Source organism: Podarcis vaucheri (assembly GCF_965113315.1).
Source record: "Podarcis vaucheri genome assembly, chromosome: 7".
Classification (NCBI taxonomy): domain Eukaryota; kingdom Metazoa; phylum Chordata; class Lepidosauria; order Squamata; family Lacertidae; genus Podarcis; species Podarcis vaucheri.
This window is the reverse complement of record NC_138765.1, coordinates 48,608,416-48,627,823: the sequence shown is the minus strand read 5'-3', so window position 1 is coordinate 48,627,823 and position 19,408 is coordinate 48,608,416. Positions and strand designations below refer to the sequence as shown.

General features: G+C 41.8%; 1 protein-coding gene across 2 annotated transcripts in view; it reads left to right on the top strand.

Annotated features, from left to right (window-relative positions):
• Positions 1-19,408, top strand: part of CDH11 (cadherin 11) — a 105,067-nt gene that overhangs the window by 23,024 nt on the left and 62,635 nt on the right. The window contains exon 2 of one of the 2 annotated variants that reach the window (XM_082232300.1): positions 17,930-18,046. The gene's annotated coding sequence lies outside the window, so the exon portion shown is untranslated. Of the gene's footprint in view, positions 1-17,925; positions 18,047-19,408 lie in introns of both variants that reach the window. The other variant, XM_082232299.1, reaches the window with a different exon arrangement.

The window sequence follows — 19,408 nt, the reverse complement described above, 5'->3', positions numbered from 1 at the left end:
CTTATTAGGCCAGCTCATATGGAAAGAACTATCCTGGTCCTAAACTGTATAGGACAAGGGGTGTTGTTGGACTCCACTTTCCATCATTCCATCATCCATGCCTATGCTGGAATAGAGCTTATGGAAGTGGAGTTGAATGATATTCAGAGGACCGCAGGTTCCCCTGATACAGGGCTTATAGGCAAGGACGAATACCTTGAGCAGAGCTCAGAAACTAATTGGAAGCAAGTGCAATTGATGAAAGGCTGGCATAGTATGGCCTGAAATGGTCACACCAGAAAAACATTCCAGTTGCTGTGTTTTGCACCAGCTGCAGTTTTCTAATGCACTTTAAGATCAGCCCTGAGTTCAGAGAGAGTGGAGAGCAACTTGATTATATGTTAGCTCCTCTGATCTGCCAATATTAAGGACGCACGAACAAGAGATTTCAGGCAATCATATCTCAGTCTCTTCTTGCCACCCACAAAACAGACATTACAGCCGGCTCTCTTGCACTTTTCTGTTGTGTTTGAACATGCTTTATTACGCCCGATCAATTACTCCCGATCAATCCCACATTGAAGGTGCTCACTGCCATTCTCCTGCATCATCAATTGAATTAGCCAAGAAGAAGGAGAGTGCAGGAAGGGGGGTGAAGAGATGAGGACTGGTGCTGAAGCAGTGAGCAAGTGCATGAGACAAAGGCACTGAACAAAAACATTTTGGGGAAAATATTTCTATCCCCCTCAAAAATTGCTATGAGACACCTGGAAACAGGCTGACTGTTATTTCCTGCCCTGAAGTCTGGGCTTGTTTATCTTCCTCTGCACCACCCAGCTATATAGGACAGAATAGAGGAACTGGATAGGGGATGTCGCTAGTTCAGCAATGATGTTAACTAAATGGGGGAAAAAAACCTTATCTAGCTGAGAATTAACCATATGAATGCCAAATACTTTCACAATCATGGGGTGTGTGTGTGTGTGTATATGTGTATGTGTGAAATGGAGGGTGAGTGGTTTGGATGCCTTTGAAATACATTACAGTGGATAGGCAATATATAGTTTTGCACAGTTCATGCTGGAAAGCATGTCTTACAGTCATAGTAGTAGTTGTTAATAATGCAGGTAGCCATGCCGATCTATAGGAGGGAATCAGATTTGTGAATCTTTAGAAGACATTTGAAGGCAGCCCTGTATAGGGAAGCCTTTTAATATGTCGTGCTTTATTATGGTTTTTATATATGCTGGAAGCCACCCAGAGTGACTGGGGCAGCCCAGTCAGATGGGTGGGGTACTATTATTTTTTTATATACTTACTTTCTTACTACTACGCTATCCAAGTTAACCACAATCCTTCTCCCAGTTGGATGTTAAGCAAAGAATGTGGGGGATGGTGGGGGATAATGGATACTGGTGCATGTGATGGTTAGATGGTTACAATCTCCAACTTTACTCCTCCCCCACCATACCCACCAACTACTCAATGTGAACGGAATGTGGCTTACTTCTAAGTAAACAGGTTTGGAATTGCAGTGTGCATTTGAAGCAACTTTTCTCATGTTGGTTAGCTGAAACATGACAGATGTGAATCAATGTGGAAATTGAGTGTATTGTGACATTACTATATTTTGCTCCAAAACTTTCTGCTTTGTGGGTTGTACATATTTGGATATTTTGAGTGAATGTGGTTTGTTTTGCATAGGAGAATGGGCAAATGAAATTGACTTAACTGAGTGGAGTGGATAATAGCTGGGTTTATTATTGCTAAGAAATGATTTGTGAGATGTTTCTGTCTTTTTATTATTATTGGCTTTAATTAAACTAAATCATTGGAGCACACAACTTAGTTGCAACCACCTAAAGTCCCATTGATTTCAGTGGGATTTAATTGTGGCTAATTTCTGCTAAATCTAGCCATGTGTGTAGCTGGATTGTAGCAAGCAGGAATGTGCTAAAACACCTGAAAAGGTAGCTATTTTCTTGAAGTTTCGTTCTTTTTTAAAAAAAACAGTGAGGACTGAGAAATGTATTTTACTTCCAGGTTTGTTTGTTTGTTTTTAAAAAATTAGTGCTTTGAATTAACTTTTTCATTATTGAGGCAGATGATTATGACAATTTAAATGGTCATTTTCCGAATGAGCTGTAATAGAATTGTGGAAATAAAGTAAGAATATATACACACACAAAGTTAGAAAGAAAACCATAGTGTTCATTATATGAACACTGCTTGCTTTGGTGGCTGATATTTTAATTCTGCAAAAGCATAGGGTTTGCTAATGTAGCGCTGATCAATAAGTCCACCTGTACCTCCTATGGGTGTCATAGGCAGTGTCTAAAATATTCCCCCCGAAATCCACTATGCACAAGAAACCATTTGCTCTTCCCGTTCAGTTCCTCTTTGCACTGGCTCAGCCTCTCCTACACTGAACACACCTCCTTAAACATGCCCACCTTTCATTCAGTGCTATTACTGGACACTCACCTTCCCTTTTCTGAACAGAGGGAAGGGGCAAAAAGCTTTTCTGTGAGCAGGCATCAGCACAGCTGATGTATACACTTTTCCCCTATGGGGGCTGCATGCCTGCAGCATTATGTGGTCTCTTTTCCCACTTTTTCAGATGTGGTAGCCATTTTTTGTTATGCCACACCATGACAATGGGCATTTTCTCAAAAAAAACCACACCCAAAAAACAACCCAGAAATTTTGTGAAAGGCACCCACAACACTTCTTCAAAATTCCAAATGTGCCAGACACCCAAAGAGCGCAGTGATGCCTTAGCATACAGATTGCTCTTCAGTACTACTCTTCAAACAAGCACAAATACATTCTATGATTAGTTGGTATGAATAAAATCTTGCTCAAAACATGAGTTTGATCTTTGAATTTTGAACATACTGTGGAAGCAGTTACATTTCAATAATTATATGAAAAAGAGTTATCAAAGCAAGAAAAGAGAACACCTGTAGTTTGTATTGATTCATTATCTTGTTGGAGATCAAGGCATTCCATTTCAGAGAGGTAAGAGATAATGAACAACAAGAGAAAGATGTCTGTTAGCAGAGTTAAAAGTAAATGATTTGGGGGTTTTGTTTGTAAATATGAATCAAACTTTGCTGTTTTCCTTCCAAATGTCTGTGTCATTCTTTAATACGTGTGTGTTCTCATCAAAGTTAATCAAGATTTCTGTGTCCCATTGTCTGCAATAGGTGAGCGGGGATTGTAAATCACCATCACTGAAAAAATTAGTGCGATGTAAAGATGTTCAACTTGAACTGAATCGGGTGTGTTGTGTTAGTGTAAGAGCCATTATAGAATAAACATTGGTTTGAGGCTAGGAAGACTGGATTCTAATTTCTGTTCAGCCATCAAATGTACAATGGGTGACCTTGGTCCAATTCCTGTCTCTCAGCGAAACCCTCCTCAAAGGCTTGTTATCCAGAGAAGGACAACAAAAGCCCCATTTGCACTATACGGTACATTTAAAGCAGTATAATGCCACTTGAAACATCCATGGCTTTTCCCCAAAGAATCCTGGGGAGCTTTAGCTCATTAAAGGTGTTGAGAGTTGTGAAAAAAACCCTATTCCCCTAAGGTGGTTAAACAGTCAATCCCTCTTCCCAGGAATGCTGGGACTCCTAGCTCTGTGAGGGAGTCTCTTAACCGTGCTATGCGCCCCTAACACACTACAGTTCTCAGGATTCTTTGATGGGAGTCATGGCTATTTAAAGGGGCACGATGCTGCTTTCAATGTGTAGTGCAGAAGAGGCCAAAGATGGTGAGTGGCTTGGAAACCATATCCTATGAGGAAATGTTGATGGCTCTGGGTATTTTTGGAGAAGATATGATAGCATATGGTAATAAATAAATAAATAGCAGGGCTCAGAGCGACTAATGCCAGTAAAATTACAATAAAAACATAATGGGGGGGCAATTTAAAATACAATTTAAATTGCAGCCTCATTTTAATAGTAGTCCATAGATCAAAACCATAAGGGGAGGGGAACATAAGGGTCAGACTGACTCCAAACCAAAGGGCAGGTGGAACAGCTCTGTCTTGCAGGCCCTGTGGAAAGATGTCAAGTCCTGCAGGGCCCTAGTCTCTTGTGACAGAGCGTTCTACCAAGTTGAGGCCAGTACTGAAAAGGCCCTGGCCCTAGTTGAGACCAATCTAACCACCTTGTGACTTGGGACCTCCAAAGTGTTGTCATTTGTGGACCTTAAGGTCCTCCACGGGGCATACCAGGAGAGGCGGTCCCATAGGTACGTGGGTCGTGGGCTGCATAGTGCTTTAAGCGGTCATATTATAGAGACCTACAAATATCTGCCACATAGATGAGCAAATGTGTTTTGTTTCTGTTGCTCCAGATGGTAAGACCTGAGTCAAAGGGTTCAAATTGCAAGAAAGGGGATTCCACTAAGCAGCAGGAAGAATTTCCTGATGGCATGAGTTCTTGGACTGTGGAACAGACAGCTTGTGGGGGGGGTGGACTCTCCTTTATTAGAGAATTTGGGGTTGGATGAGCACCCACCAAGAATAAAGGAGCAGTAAATTTCCTCCATCAGTAAGGAGTTGCAATGGGTGATTCTTGAGGTACCTTCCAACTCTGTGATTCTACGAATATTAAACAACCTTCGGCTCTTCTTAAACCCTTGGGAGAGCAATGAGACACAAATATGGTAAATAAATAAGAACACATTTTATTACCAAGGGCATATACTTCAGTCAAAGTGATAACTAGTTAATAAAACACATTTAAGATGGTGTAATAAACGAAATGGAATATTATGATTATTTAATTTAATGATTACGCTTTAAGTTATGTTTTTAATATGGAGACAAAATGATAAGGACTAGTAATACCTCTGCACAAAACAACACAAATAGCTTATTGTTACGAAATTATGAACCGCTTCTTCTCTGGAAAGAAGATGACTTTTTTATTTCTTTTGGAAAATGTGTAGTAATAGATGCTTCTATCCACATTCCTGTGAACATTATTTACCAGTTTAATCTCTACAAAATGTTTGAAGTCAGCTATTACATTTATTGATGCCCATAACTTTTCAAATGAAGCAACATCTTTATGAGGGGATTTGTTGTCAAAAAAATACTGCCTGTAGCTTATTTCCAAATTGTTTGTTTGAAATTGCTCCATTCTGAATGAATATACAAGTAAGGTGGGTAGATAAAATACTTATGAAGGCATGTTATATTCAGAGGAGATTGTGTTCAAATAACTTTTGCTCAGAGTATTACTATTGAAACCTAAGTTAGAAATGTCCACTTACTTTATTTTAATATTAAAAGGTAAAGGACCCTTGACAGTTAAGTCCAGTCACGAATGACTCTGGGGTTGCGGCGCTCATCTCGCTTTACTGGCCAAGGGAGCTGGCGTTTGTCTGCAGACAGTTTTTCCAGGTCATGTGGCCAGCATGATGAAGCCACGTCTGGCGAAACCAGAGCAGCGCACAGAAAACCATTTACCTTCCCGCCAGAGCGGTACCTATTTATCTGCTTGCACTTTGACGTGCTTTAGAACTGCTAGATTAGCAGGAACTGGGACCGAGCAATGGGAGCTCACCCCGTCGTGGGGATTTGAACCGCCGACCCTCCGATCGGCAAGCCCTAGGCTCAGTGGTTTAGACCACAGCGCCACCCATGCCCCTGATTTTAATATTAGGCATGTCCAAATGACATGTGATCGCCAATGTGTAGTAGGTCCTTCTGGACCCAGAAGAGGGAAGGACGAGGATATAATGGAAGTGAGGTGTAACAGAGCGTGGCATGCTTATATGCGCTCCGCCAACAATATTCACATGTTGGCAGCATGTGTACTTTATTTCCCTCCCTTCCTCCAAGGAGCTCAAGGTGGCATACATTGTTTCCCTCATCCTCATTTTATCCCCACCACAAACTTGTGATGAAGTAGGTTAGGCTGAGAGGCAGTGACTAGCCCAAGGTCACCCAATGAACTTCACAGCTGAGTGGGGATTTGAACCTTGGTCTCCCGGGTCCTAGTCTGACACTCTTACCATTAAGTCACAATGGCTTACCAATGGGTCAGCTTTGGTTAGAACTTAATTGGATACAACCTAATGAAATGAAATGACAAAAACGTAAATTTGCCCCCAAACTAAGTGGTATGCATTTAATACTCAAAATACAAATGTTGTCTACAGCCCTTTTGTTTGTTCTCTTCATGACAATTATGTGTCGAGGGAGCAAGCCCATACTTACCTGGACTTTGGCTAGAGAGCTTCACTGCCGTGTCAGGATTTACTTTCCACATTCCCAGCAAGGAATGAGACAATGACATCCTAGTGTGTTTTCAGAATGAACGTTCCAATGGGTTTTACTTGGATTTCTATGCCCCGGGATTACATCTGTGAGATAAGAGATTTCACTAAAGCTGTTTTTAGTCACTGCCCTTTTTTACTGCCTCAAGGTGAAGAGAATGAGAATGTTTTAGAAAAATGGAAAGAGCCCCAGGAAACAGCTTAAGTGCCTTTGAAGAGGGAGGACTACTGGCAAATAAAAACACATAACCATCCTTGGATTGGTGGTAGAAAGCTCCACCAGCACAAATATCTTATTGGTGGTGTTCCACCAGTTGTGGTGGTGCAAATTGGGCATTCCACAGACATACGGTATATCATCCAGATCCAAAATACACTCATTTCACTGCACCCAGTGCCTAGTGGAGGCTGGGTGAATGTGGCATTGCCTGTCCAACATCTCCCTGCTCTCAGCCAGCCCCCACCTGCCTGCATTTTTACTTACAAATAGTCCAGAGGTTGTACTGATAGTCAGCTCCCCCCTCCTCCTCATCATTGCCTTTGTACAACTCAGCAGGAGGATGGGGGCAAAGCCAAAATAAGTTGGCTCTGCTTGTCACTGGCTCTGGTGCCACCTACTATAACCTTCTCACAAGCTTTGTGCAAACAAATCAGGATGAATGTTTGCTAAACCAGTCATCCAAATGTAAGAAAAGCCTGTTGGGTCAGGGCATTGGGCCACCTGGTCCAGTATCCTGTTCTTGCAGTGGCCAACCAGATGCACCTGGGAAACCTGCAAGCAGGATTCAAGCACAATAACACTCCCCCCTCCGATGCTTTCTAGCAGCTGATATTGAGAAACATTACTTCCTCCTGGAGTAGCCATCTATTATGGGGAGCCATCCAAAATTGTATCTTAAAAGCTGGGGGAGGGAGTGAAAAGTCATTGCCTAGCTTCGAAAACACAAGGAAGTGAATTTCAGGGAACCCACCATGAGCAGAGTGCTCCACACCTGGGTTCCTACCACTAAGAAAGCTCTCTCTCTGAAAGTCCACTCCCTCACCTCAGACTTCAGTGGCACCAGAAATTTCATTATTACTATTATTATCATTTTGCTTCCTAAATAATGATGAAAATAATAATTAAAAGGTTCAATAAAATGTAGCTGTAATAATGAAATGAATGTTGAGTCATAACTATTAACTTTGATCATGGTCAATATGTTGGCATCTTTTCAATACTTTTCTCCCTGCCTCCCCTTCCAGTTCTACCTTGCTTTGCTCCTAAGTCTTCATTAGAGACAGCCTGCGTAGGCATCTGATTTAGAAATCATGACTTATTAAACTGCCAATTGTTTGTTCTACAAAGGATCACTGGAGACACCAGCTTTACTGAACTTCTCTGGAACTTAAATTAAAATCAATGAGAAGTGTGTGACTAACATCCCTCATGGAATTCTTTGAGAATTTAAGGGTTATTTTTAATTTGCTAGCAACCGGACTGCTTTATCCACTTTAGAGTGGAGCCTTATCATCTGCTGACTTCAGTTCTTTACTGCTGTTTCCCTACTGAAGCTTCAGCAAGTTATTTTATTCTGTGCATGTTATTTTTGCTGCTTCTGCAGCATCGTTATCAGTTAATAATATGGCTTGTTTTCCATATCTATCAACGTTAGATTTAGGCAAAGCACTCTGCTGGGCCATATTATTAGTTCTCAGCTGCTGCTTACGAATTATTGGCAACAGCTATACAGCTCCATGAGCCACCCAAATAAATGTTATGATCCATTGATGTCAATAGGGAAGATAAGGGTGTGCTTAGATGCAGCAGTGACACACAAAGGGGCTGGAATTCCCTGTGGTGGCACATCATTTGCCAGGCAAAGGGGCTAGGATGATGATGGTAGCCCCACATGTGTGTTCACATCTGTGGGACAGTCAACTCCACCAACCTGGAGGCCCCCTGCCTTTGGGCCACCTCACCTCACTTCACCTCATCCCACTCCACCCCACCCTACCCCTCTTCCAGCTAGTGGCAGTGCCAGAAGCACTGGGAGGATGCTGTGGCCACTCCACCCTCTTCATGCATACTGCTACTGCTTCAGTTTCATTCAATGAAATAAGTAGGGCATAACAGTCTTGCACATAGTACAGGCCTTGCATCAGCAGGGTACTTCACAACATCAACTTAAAAACCACCCCCTGTGATATACAGTGACCAGTAAAAATAGACAAACTTCACAAAATAGAGTAGAGCTGAAACAAGGTGGCACTGGAGGACTACAGTAAACTGAGGTTGCAAGTGAACTGATAGGTCTTAACAGTCCTTCTCAATGTCAGTAATGAGGGAACCCATCACATTTCCTAGGGGAGGCAGCTTAACAAGCAGGGCATCACTCCAGAGAAGGCTAACTGGAGTACTGATTGTAATGGACGTCTTATTGCCATCAGCTGGGAGCAGAGCATCCAGTTACAAATGGGCAGCCAGTTTCTATGTGGACAGGTCATCTCTTCAGCTATCTTGGTCCTAAACCATTTATGACTTTATAGGTAATCGCCAAGGCCTTAAATTGTGCTGGAAATGTAGTGGTAACCAGTTGTGCAGAGAAATATACTGGGATAAGAAGATACCCATTCGAAATACCCCCCTATGTTAGAGATTCCTGTAAGATAGAAAACTAGCATAGCAGGGAGAGGTTTGATCCTATGTATGTATGTTTTCTACTTCCAAAGATATCGGGAACTATTCAAAAGTGAAATTCCCCTCCCCCTTATCATCTGAAGTGGTATAGTCCACCCCTCCATTTCATTCTTTTCTCATTCTGCTGTATGTCTAGACTCGGACCCAGAATTCTGCAGGTAGAGACACTGATTCCAGAGGGAGAGTGTTATTGAAGAACTGCTCTATAAATACAAAAGAATGAGAGAGTAATGAGGCAGGTGAATTCTGAGGTAGTATAATAGACTGTTTCATTTAGAACTCTACATTAAAATAAGACACTTAGTAGCTTAAAAACTAGTTCAGCAGGGAGTGAACAGGGATCGGCCCTGACCCCCTGATGGGCTAGCCAGTAAATTTGCAGGAGGTTTAGTACATGGGAGAGCACTTAAAAATAATTCCCATCACTGCCACTACAATCTGGTGACTTGCAGGGGCTTTCCAGGTTTTCAAAGCAGGGGTCTTTTTTAACCTTACCTGCAGGAGTCAATGCATGGGACTTTCTGCATGCAAAGCAGATGATATACCATTGAGCTTCACCACTGCCACCTCCTTCAGCTGCTAGTACAGATGAGGTCTGAGTGAGGCAATAGGGGAACATGTCTTGAAGCCACAGGGTGGGAACCCAACCCTGCAGCTTCCCTTCCATTTAGCTATGCCTTGTAAAAATGTAGACAATGCAGTAACTGGTATTTATGCATCATTTTACTCTGTGAACTAGCATTAATAGCAGGAAGAGGGAATTTTGGGTTTTGCTATTTTGAGTGCTGAATCATTCTGACAGAACAACAGCACCCAACACATTGTGGGAGAAAACCAGCTAAATTTCAGTAAACAAGTTTTTATTTATAATCTACCAAGTAATGATCGCTGCTGCTGTTCTGTATTGCAAGCATAGTTGGCTTCACAGTCGTGGTGGGCAACAGACATTGTTTTATGGAAATTGCAGCGGTTACAATTGGCTAGATCTCTCTAGCCTTGTTGTTTAAGTGCTTTTCAGACACACCTCTGGCTCACTGGCCAGCTTCTGTCTGATTGACTGCTGGGACAATTTAGCAATCCTTTTGGAAGGTCTTGATAGACTTGGCAACAGATGTTAATGTTGCTGCTACATGTTTAAACTTTAAGTCATTCTTATCTGTCAGATTCTGCTTGCATATTTCACCTTCAAACAATTCCCACCCCAAACAATAATAATGAATCCAAAACCAAGCACATTAGCTTCCTTGATCAACATAGCTGCCCATCAGGCTGGCATATGCAGCAAATATTGTTGAGCAGCCTGGGAACCCTAAGCATTGTGGACTTACTTTGGAAAAAGCCAGCATGTTTGGACACCTGCTGAGGCCCATACCTTGGCAGCCGTTCCAGTGACTTCCCTTGGTTTTGCTGCTACTCCCTTCCACATTTGCCACCTACTGGTTTACTCATTTTTCTGGTCCGAGTGAGCTGTGATGGCAGCAAAGGAGCAGTAGCTGCTGTCACACCTTCAACAGCCTTTTATTTGTGTTGTTGAGCACACTGGCAGAGGAAGAGGAGGGCGGGGGGAGTGCACCCCCCCAGCACCATGATCCCGGTGGGGTGCCATAGTGGCTGCCCCCCTGCACTGGGTGCCATGCCCCCAGGCGGTGTACCATGCCCCTGCGGGCAGTGCACCCCCCCCAGGATGCATGCCATGCCCCTGCAGGAGGTGTGCCATGCCCCGGGATGCATGCCACACCCCTGCGGATGGCGCATCCACCACACCCCCACCTGTTCTCCACCCCCGGTGCCGGAGCATGAAGCTCTGCCTCTGCCACTGGTTGAGTAGTTAGCAGCGATGGCACTGGGTACAGTGGGGGCTATTAAGGGAGGAGGCAGCTTGCTCAATCCCCAATCCCAAATCCTAGAGCCATAACAGACTTTTGTTTTCAGTCTGTGAGTTATCTGCCACCAGCATGCCCTTGACAAACAAAACCATGTTTTAACCATCTTTAGAAGAACTTATGGCAGGACTGGGGGATCCTGTGGTCTTCCTGATGTTAATGGACTACAACTCTCAGCATCAGCATCCCTGACAATTGGCACTGCTGGTTGGGCCTTATGGGAGTTGGCGTTCAGCAATATCTGCAGCGCACAAAGTATTGCTTCATTGTGAACAAGTCTTTGGAGCTTTGTACAGATGAGGTCTGGGGAAATCGGCTTCTCATTTCTCTGCTACAGCAAATATCCCTTTGAAACTTTTTGTTTACTCAGTTCAGCCTGGTAAACATGCATAATCTTTTTAGTTTCTCTATTATTTGCAGCTTTTGTTTGTTTTCTGAGACACACTGCTCTAATATGGATTCATTACAAATGTATCAACAGAAATGATCATCTTAGAATCAATTTTGGCTTGGGCATATTGTTATCCCAAACCAATTTGGAAATGCTTATTGTTCCTCTTTTTTTATTTCTATCAGGATTAACTAGTATAAATCTTCTTTTCTCTAGCATCCCCGAGAGGCACACTTTAAAGGCAGCCTCAATTCAAAATTCTACTGCATGCTTCAAATCCTATCAAAAATACCCTGAATCTTTAGATTAGCTCTTGATGAGGTATCTACCATAACTGATTGCTGGGACCAGTTGCTTGCATACCACATCCCTTTGCCTCTTCAGCCTGCCAGGAATTTGCTCCCATGAATATCTTCTCCTGTCAGAAGGCATCAGCATTCAAGAAGAGAGCATAGGAATAAATATCTAGAAGGACTGCAAAGCAATCTCCATTTAACAAAGGCCTCACATTAAACATTGTGCTGTTAATCAAACTAACGAGTCCTACCTAATACTTTTGCATAAGGAAGGCAATTGGATGCCTTGCATTTGCCACATAATTAAATATAACAGAAAGGCAGATATGTACATTCTCTGCAGCTCATTTTAGCAACCACTTAATGACTGTGGAAGTGTGACACAACCCTGGAAGGAGGAGAGAGAACCAGAGAGGGAGAGAGGAAACAGTCTGTTAAAGAGGAATATTGGCAGGAAAGAAAGGCAAGAAACATTCAGCCAGTATTGGGACACTCCACCAAAGAGCCCTTCCCTTTAAGGGTCATCAAGGCACTTGTATATCTAGGGGCTGATTCACATGGTTGCCATGAGGAAAGCCTGCCTATTTGGGTGAGCCTGGTTCACTCATGTCAACACCCTTTGATTTCTCAGCATTTGATCACTGCACGTTAAGGGAAATGGTCTGTAGCTAAATGGCAGAGGACATGCTTTATGCATAGAGGGTCCCAGGTCCAATCCTGGCAATTGCAGACAAGGAAGATACAGCACACCCTTTGCATTCAGAGCATCCCAAGTTCAATCTTGGCATGTCCAGTTTAAAAATATCAGGCAGTAGGTTCAACGTAAGGCCAATATGATTTGTTTCAGGGACTGAGCTGGCAGTGACTCACCAGGAAAGGGCTCTAGGGGTCTGGGTAGATTGCTCAGTGAAGAATGCTGTTAAAAAAACCATTTCTCTGTGTCAGCTTAAATTGCAAGAATATTGTGGATTTTCAAAAATAGGGTGTGTGTTTTTGCTACTTTTACTCCTCCCCCCACAAAACCTCACCACCCTGAAATGTCTGGATTTATGCCCAACATTCTTTCATGAGGACTTAAAAAAAAAACAAACCTGTAAACAGGTATAGAAATGTCAAGAACTGAATTTAATATTTTAAAAACGAGAAACAGAGCAAGACCAAAGATAGATTCACTCCTCCATATGCTTCACAAACTTCAGAATGTATTAAGATAGCTCTGGTGCACTTGGTGGGCTCTTGTGCATTCTGTTGAGAGGGACAAGGGGCTCATATCCCAAAGTTCAGCCCTAACAGCATCGCTGCACACAGGTCACCTTGTCACGGTTTCCCCAAGTATGATGAGATATATTTCTATTTAAAAATTGTGTGTGTGTGTCAGCATTTGCAATTTTAATGCAAATTGTTTTTTGTCCTCTTTTGATGATGCTTAAGTGGCTGCCCTGACCTACACCTGTGACTCAGTTGACTGTGAAATAAGCCAGGGTCAATGGGTTGTATCCAGTGCAGGCTTCTATACAGAGTTGACCCACTGAAATTAATAACTTGACTAACTTTGATCCATTACTATTCCAAGTACAACTTAATTGGATACAACTCCATGTCCCAAGAGATTCCTGACTGTTTGTAAATGACGTGTGCATGCACAGGGGTGAGGGGATTAGTCAATTCATTATTTCTCTGTTGCTTTTCTACACACACACACACACACACACACACACACAGGCTTACAAAGTGAAAAATTAAATACATCAAATGAAAAACAAATAAAATAGATCAAGGAAAACGAATTGAAAAGACATCAGCCAAGACCACTAAATAATGCAGAATACCACATCATAAATGGAAACAGTTAAGGCAGTACACAGCAATAAACTCACAGCCAACAGCCATTTTTAAAACCAAATTCCATTTCCAAAGGTGGCTGGAGGAAGGTCTTCAGGACTAATCTAAAACTTGTGGCCCTCCAAATGCTGTTGGACTCCCAACTCCACTTGCCCCACTAGCATGGCCAATGACCGTGGATAGGGAAACACTAAGTGGAAAATGTTGGTTTTAAACAACAGCAGATGTTTGAATGAAGCAGGACTGGAGAAAAACTGAAATACGGAAAGTGGTGATTTTAAACAATGGCAGTGGTTTGAGTAGAGTGAGCAGAGGCAGACAGTGGAGGGGGGAAGTGGCAGCTTAAAGGAAGGTTTGAGTACAGCGAGAAAGTAGTTGGGAAAGGCTCTGCTGTGTTAGGTTTCAGGTGTCAGCTTCTGTATTGTACACATCTTTGCTATTTTTTCCTTGTCAAAACTAGCTGTTTTGTTTGAGGGGAATGGTGGGGGCTTGGTGAGCAGTGTGAACCAGGGTGCAGCTCCTAAAGTACCATCTTAAAGAGGTACTGGAGACAGACTTGAAAATGGTTGAGTCAATGTTTATATATTCCTTCTTTATAGAAACAGTTCTGCCATGGCAAAGAGCAAATTGTTTACACAAAAAACACCATCCCCCGACTGAAATTGCTGTATGTCAAAAGCCGACATTCTTTTCTCTCTGAAAGGATTGAAGCATTAAAATGTGCAGAAAGCTAAAGGAGAACTCTAAAATGCAATGTGGATACAGATTTGTATGTTTGTTTTTTACTATAGATAAGTATGCACATTGAAAGATGGGCTGGGGCATATATTTGACAATGGCTGAAATAATGTTTGAAGAATTTGAGAACTGTGAGGTGCCATAGATTTTTATTCTGCTGAATGAAGCTTATGTGGATTCAGACAAGTCTAGTAACTAGAAGTGTCAAATACATTTTCCCCTTTCTCTCCTAGGCTTCTTCTGCACCATGCATTTAAAGCAGTATCATACCACTTTAATCCCTTTGGGATTAAACTAGCCACTACTGGGCCAAAGCTTTCCCTTTCTGTTTGCCACAGGTTTCTTAACCCCGATTTAGAAAAATGGCTCCTGTTGTATTTGCCCAGGGAGTTCCTTGGCTGATCTGTTATGGTCAGGTCAAAATGCATCAGGGCCTCAATTACAATGCATTTTGTCTGACCCAGAATTGACATAGGTCAGCCTTGACCATTGTAATCGACAGTCTGGGGGGATATTCATTGAGCCCTGGGTCTGTTCAACCCAGCCAAGCCCATCTGAAAGTAATTAGTTTGCTGCCACCAAGCTTGGAAGCAGCCCAATGGTTTTGTTGAGATTTGCAAACTAAAGCAAGAACATGGCCCTGAATATTTAATAAATTGCAGGGGGCAGAGTTTAAAAAAGAAGGGGGAAATTGGTAAAATTGTGGATTCAGTTGTGTGTCAAGGCATATAAGAATTTGCAAGGCTTCTCTTGCTTAAGGTATCACACAATGTGAAAATTTGTTTTTAAAAAGTGATAGGCATGAGTGTCTGGGGAATTATTTTATTGCCTATTGCTTGCTTATTGTACATTGAAACTGGATACAAATGTCCAGATATTTGAATTAAATATCATTCAGCAACATTAGTCTGAACTTCTGATAGGCTTTTATTAAATATTTAAGAATTCTCTCGCTTTCCTTTTTTAAAAAACAAACAAACAATGCTCTTATTTCAAACTTTAAAAGTGTTTTAAACTTACCTATTTACCAGTCCCCCCTTTTTTTTTACTCACTGGATTTTCCCTGGAAAGGGTACATCTCAATTAAATGAGGAAAAAATGTCAGTAGCATTTTGTTGCCAATGGCATTTGAAGATGCAGCAAAAAAGAAAAAAGCAAACATCAGGACCGTCAGTCTCACAACCAATACCCATCTGAAAGCACCCTAAAACTGAGAGTGATGTGCCACGTTAATGCATGTACACCTGGCATATACAGTAATGATAAATGTGAGCCTGAGAAAAGGAAACTGCAATGGTCTCATATTTTGTTATAGTTCTTGTTCTTATTGTTACTATTGATGCAGTCATGGTGGCAAACATACTACAAATCTGCAAATATTTATTTAGTTCTCCTCGTCATAGGGTGTTTTTTTCTAATAGGGAATTATTTGGGGACAATGAAAGACATTTGTAAATTAAGCAGATAAGCCCTTTGGCAGACAATGATTGTTTTGTTGAACACAAGAATTCTATTGTCCATTGCTTTAGTTGTCAAGAGCCCAGGGAGCTGAGGATTTATGAGGATGTTACAATGGTCTTTTCACTGTGCAGTCTAAGAAGCTGTGAGATTCAGTTCCTCTGCTTTTCAGCCTCTAATCTTTTTATCATGCAAGGACAATACAGGATTCAGCTGGTTCTTGGGACCCAGGACTGTCCATTTAGCATCAGGCACTGTGAAGTAATTACTACAGGGACAATGGGCTGGTTTTTTGGACACCCCGTTTCTTTGCATCCAAAGTACCAACAGTTTCCAAATCCCTACGGTTGCCACTCAGTATAAACCAACTCCTCAATAAATGCCTTACTTAAAAAGAGGAAAAAATAATAATCTTGTTATGAGTTGGGCTAAAAGTACCATTATATCAGTTCCATTCAAATTACATGTTTATTGGTGGTGAGTTATTGATGATGCTTTCCATCACCCCTCCCCTTGATTGTTGCATTTTAACTTTGAACACTGCAACCTGAAATTGGAATAAATAAGCTGGCCTGTCAAAAAATAAATCCAAAAATGGCTGTTATGGATTTTCCATCTGTTGCTTGGAAATCATAATCAATGCCCATGGTTCTGTCTTATGACAAATATGCTAATCCATAATATGTTATAAAAGATAAGTATAATTCTTCTTAATGAGTTATTCCTAAGAAATATAACTTAAGAAGTATCAGCTAGTCGGCATTTCTGCCTACAACTGACAAAATGCATAATGCATCCATTTTAATACCCTGGGAGAGAAAAATACAGCTTTCATTTTAAGTTTCCCATGTTTACCACCTTTGTGGGGGATCATAATTGATTATTTCCTGTAATGTACAAGTTACAAAGGTCCAAGGCAGGATATAAACCCATGACACATTATAGTAGGGATGTCAGAATTCAGAAACTCTGATGCCAATGCAAATATATGCATATCTATCATCTATCTATCTATCTATTTATCTATCTATCTATCCCTTGCCGAGAATCTATCTATCTATCTTCTTGTGAGCCAGTGGGAAAGTAAGTCATCTGAAATCTTGCATATAGCCTGTGGGACAATGGATCAGTGTGTCTGGCTGTTAACCAGAAGGTTGGTGGTTCGAGCCCACCCAGAAATGGCTGTGGTCAGGATTCCTGCATTGCATAGGATTGGACTAGATCATGTCCCTTCTGTCTTTACAATTCTATAATAGGATCCTAATAATAATAAAAATAGTTGCTGCTGCTGTTGTTATTCAGGGCTGAATAAACTTTCCTCCATACTTTAATCCTCTGCATTCTACCACCATCAGAAGTGTGACTGGTGGGTATATGGGACATGACCTCTGCAGATAATATCCGACCACAGTTCTCATAATCCATTGCCCATTCTGACTCAGAGTAATGGGAGCTGAGTCCAACAATATTTGAAGGGTTCCACAGTGGCTACTTCTGCCATATCTTATTCCATTGAGTACCCCCAGGAAGAAAGGAAGAAAGAAAACCACTGGAAGAAGGTATCCAACCTCTGCTTGGTTTTCTTCTTCTCTGACTTCTACTATGCTAAACTGTCATGAACCAAACTGGAAGTTTCATTCTCATCTTATGCACTTGCTGGAGCAAGGAGGATGGGTCAATTAGCCGGGCAGTTTGGACCATGACATCATCACTCAGAAAGAAAGAAAATAGGTCCTGAAGTTGCACTTCTGCATTCCCTCTCCATAATGCCGATTAGCAAAGAACACCTGGTTAGGGCTTTAATCTCATCCTAAATTGGGGTTTGAGCCCACATCTCCATGGAACTAAGTTCTGAATTCTAACTACAACACTACATTCACTCTCAAGCATCTGTATAGGTATCCAGTCCACACACTGAAGATCAAGCCTGTTTCTCTTCCCTTTCTAATTTACCTCACAGTGCTTCGAAAGACCTTAGCCAGCAGAATTTTCTAATTGGCTGCTGCGACAAGACTCTAGCTGTTACTTTTGCAACAGTGTCTCTTACACATGGTAATGATTCCAGAACCCATTTTCTTTCATGATACTCTGTTTTGTCTCGAAGGGAAAGAGAACAACATGTGGGATATTGACACAGCCTCCAGCACTTTATTTATGGGAACATTCCCACCCCACCCCCCAATAATATGTCTGTACTGGTTACTTTTAAATATTGATGTCAAGAAGCTCTTCTCTCCTTCAGAATTCCCCAGGTTCCCAGGAAAGGGGGAATGCTTTAAAGACTTTATTTATTCTTTTATTTAGCCTGTATTGCCATTCTGAATTTCAACTGAACTCCACCCCTCTTTTCTTTTCCAGAAAGAATTGGGATACTGGGTACGTTGGCATCACAGAACTTGACTCTTCACTGGGACTGCTGACTTGCTGAAATGGGTGGAATATGCTACTTCAATTGGCAATGGGTTTCCAGTGGTTGAAGGTAAGATGCCTGATCATAACAGCTTGCTCTTCAAGCAAGGATGGAATACTATTTTTTTCCACAGAGAGAGATGTAGTTTCCATTTATTTCTTATATGGAAACCCTTCACGATTCTGATGACTTCCCTATTAAGAGCACCTGTGTGCTTCTCTCACATGATGGTAATCAAAGAAGATTAATACATGTTAATTTGTATGCATTTGGATAACTTTGGCCTACTGACACAAAGAAAATAGTAATGGAAATAGTTGCTAGATTTCTTTTCTTTTTTCCCCTTCCTGCAAAGGAATTTGCTGAATAAATTGTAACTTGGTTGGTTTCTGTCCTTATTTTATATGAGCCCAGCATATTTCAGTTTAGTGTATACTAGAAAATGTACGGTATTGATGTTTTTTACTGTCTGTGACCAGACAAATAACTTTGGTTTACTGTTGTTGGAATCACATTAGAGGAAGAGTGCCCAAACATGGCATGACTGGCACCCTCATCTAAAGATAAGCACAGCTGTGAATCAAAATGGCGCACACCAATTTCAGCCCAGCAGCATCCCACTCAGTGTGTATTCAGCAGCCTTCCCTGCTCTGTGGTATATTCTGTTGGAATGTGACTGCAATAGCTTACTACTAATTGGGAAGCATGCAGGCCAATACCAATGAAGCTTTCCCAGTTAGGGCCAATATGCCTTTAAAATTGTGCACTGCTGGTCCTGCCTTCACTGTGACCTACAGTATTTCTGCATTAAAGTATGGTGCCTATGGTGCTGCAAGGAAGTGGTTAGGGAGCTGTCAGGGCGCTACGAAATTGTGAGTGGTTGTACAAGAAGAATGGTTGTAGGAAAGTGGTTGCAGAAGAATAGTCAGAACTACAGTCACCTCACTCAAAGCACAAAAAAGTGCAAGCTATGCCAGCACTTTCTAAAAAAGGGGGGGGAGTACCTCCATCATTGCTGAACCATGAATCTCCTTGAGGTTTCTTTTCTTTTATAATTATTATTATTTTAATCTCTTTGAAGTTTTTGGTTGCTATTGTTGTTAGAAATAGTGTTGAGCGAGACCAGGGGTGAGGCACCTCACATTTAGGTGCTAGGGCCACCCTCGGGTCCTTCCCCAGCCACGTTCCTCACTGGCACCGCTTTCTACCGCTCTTGACTATTTTTGCCAGGATGGACTACATCCTTAAACACCGATTAATGTCTCTTGCTTGCCTGGATGGAGGATAGAGAGTGGTGTGTGAGTATATATAGAAACTAGCCTCCTGTGTGAAGGTACAGTTTGTATTCATTGATCTGCCCACTTTTGCCTCTGGTCCCATCACTGGCATGTGGCCTCCAAAGGGTTGCCCAGATAAGGAAGTGCAAACCTT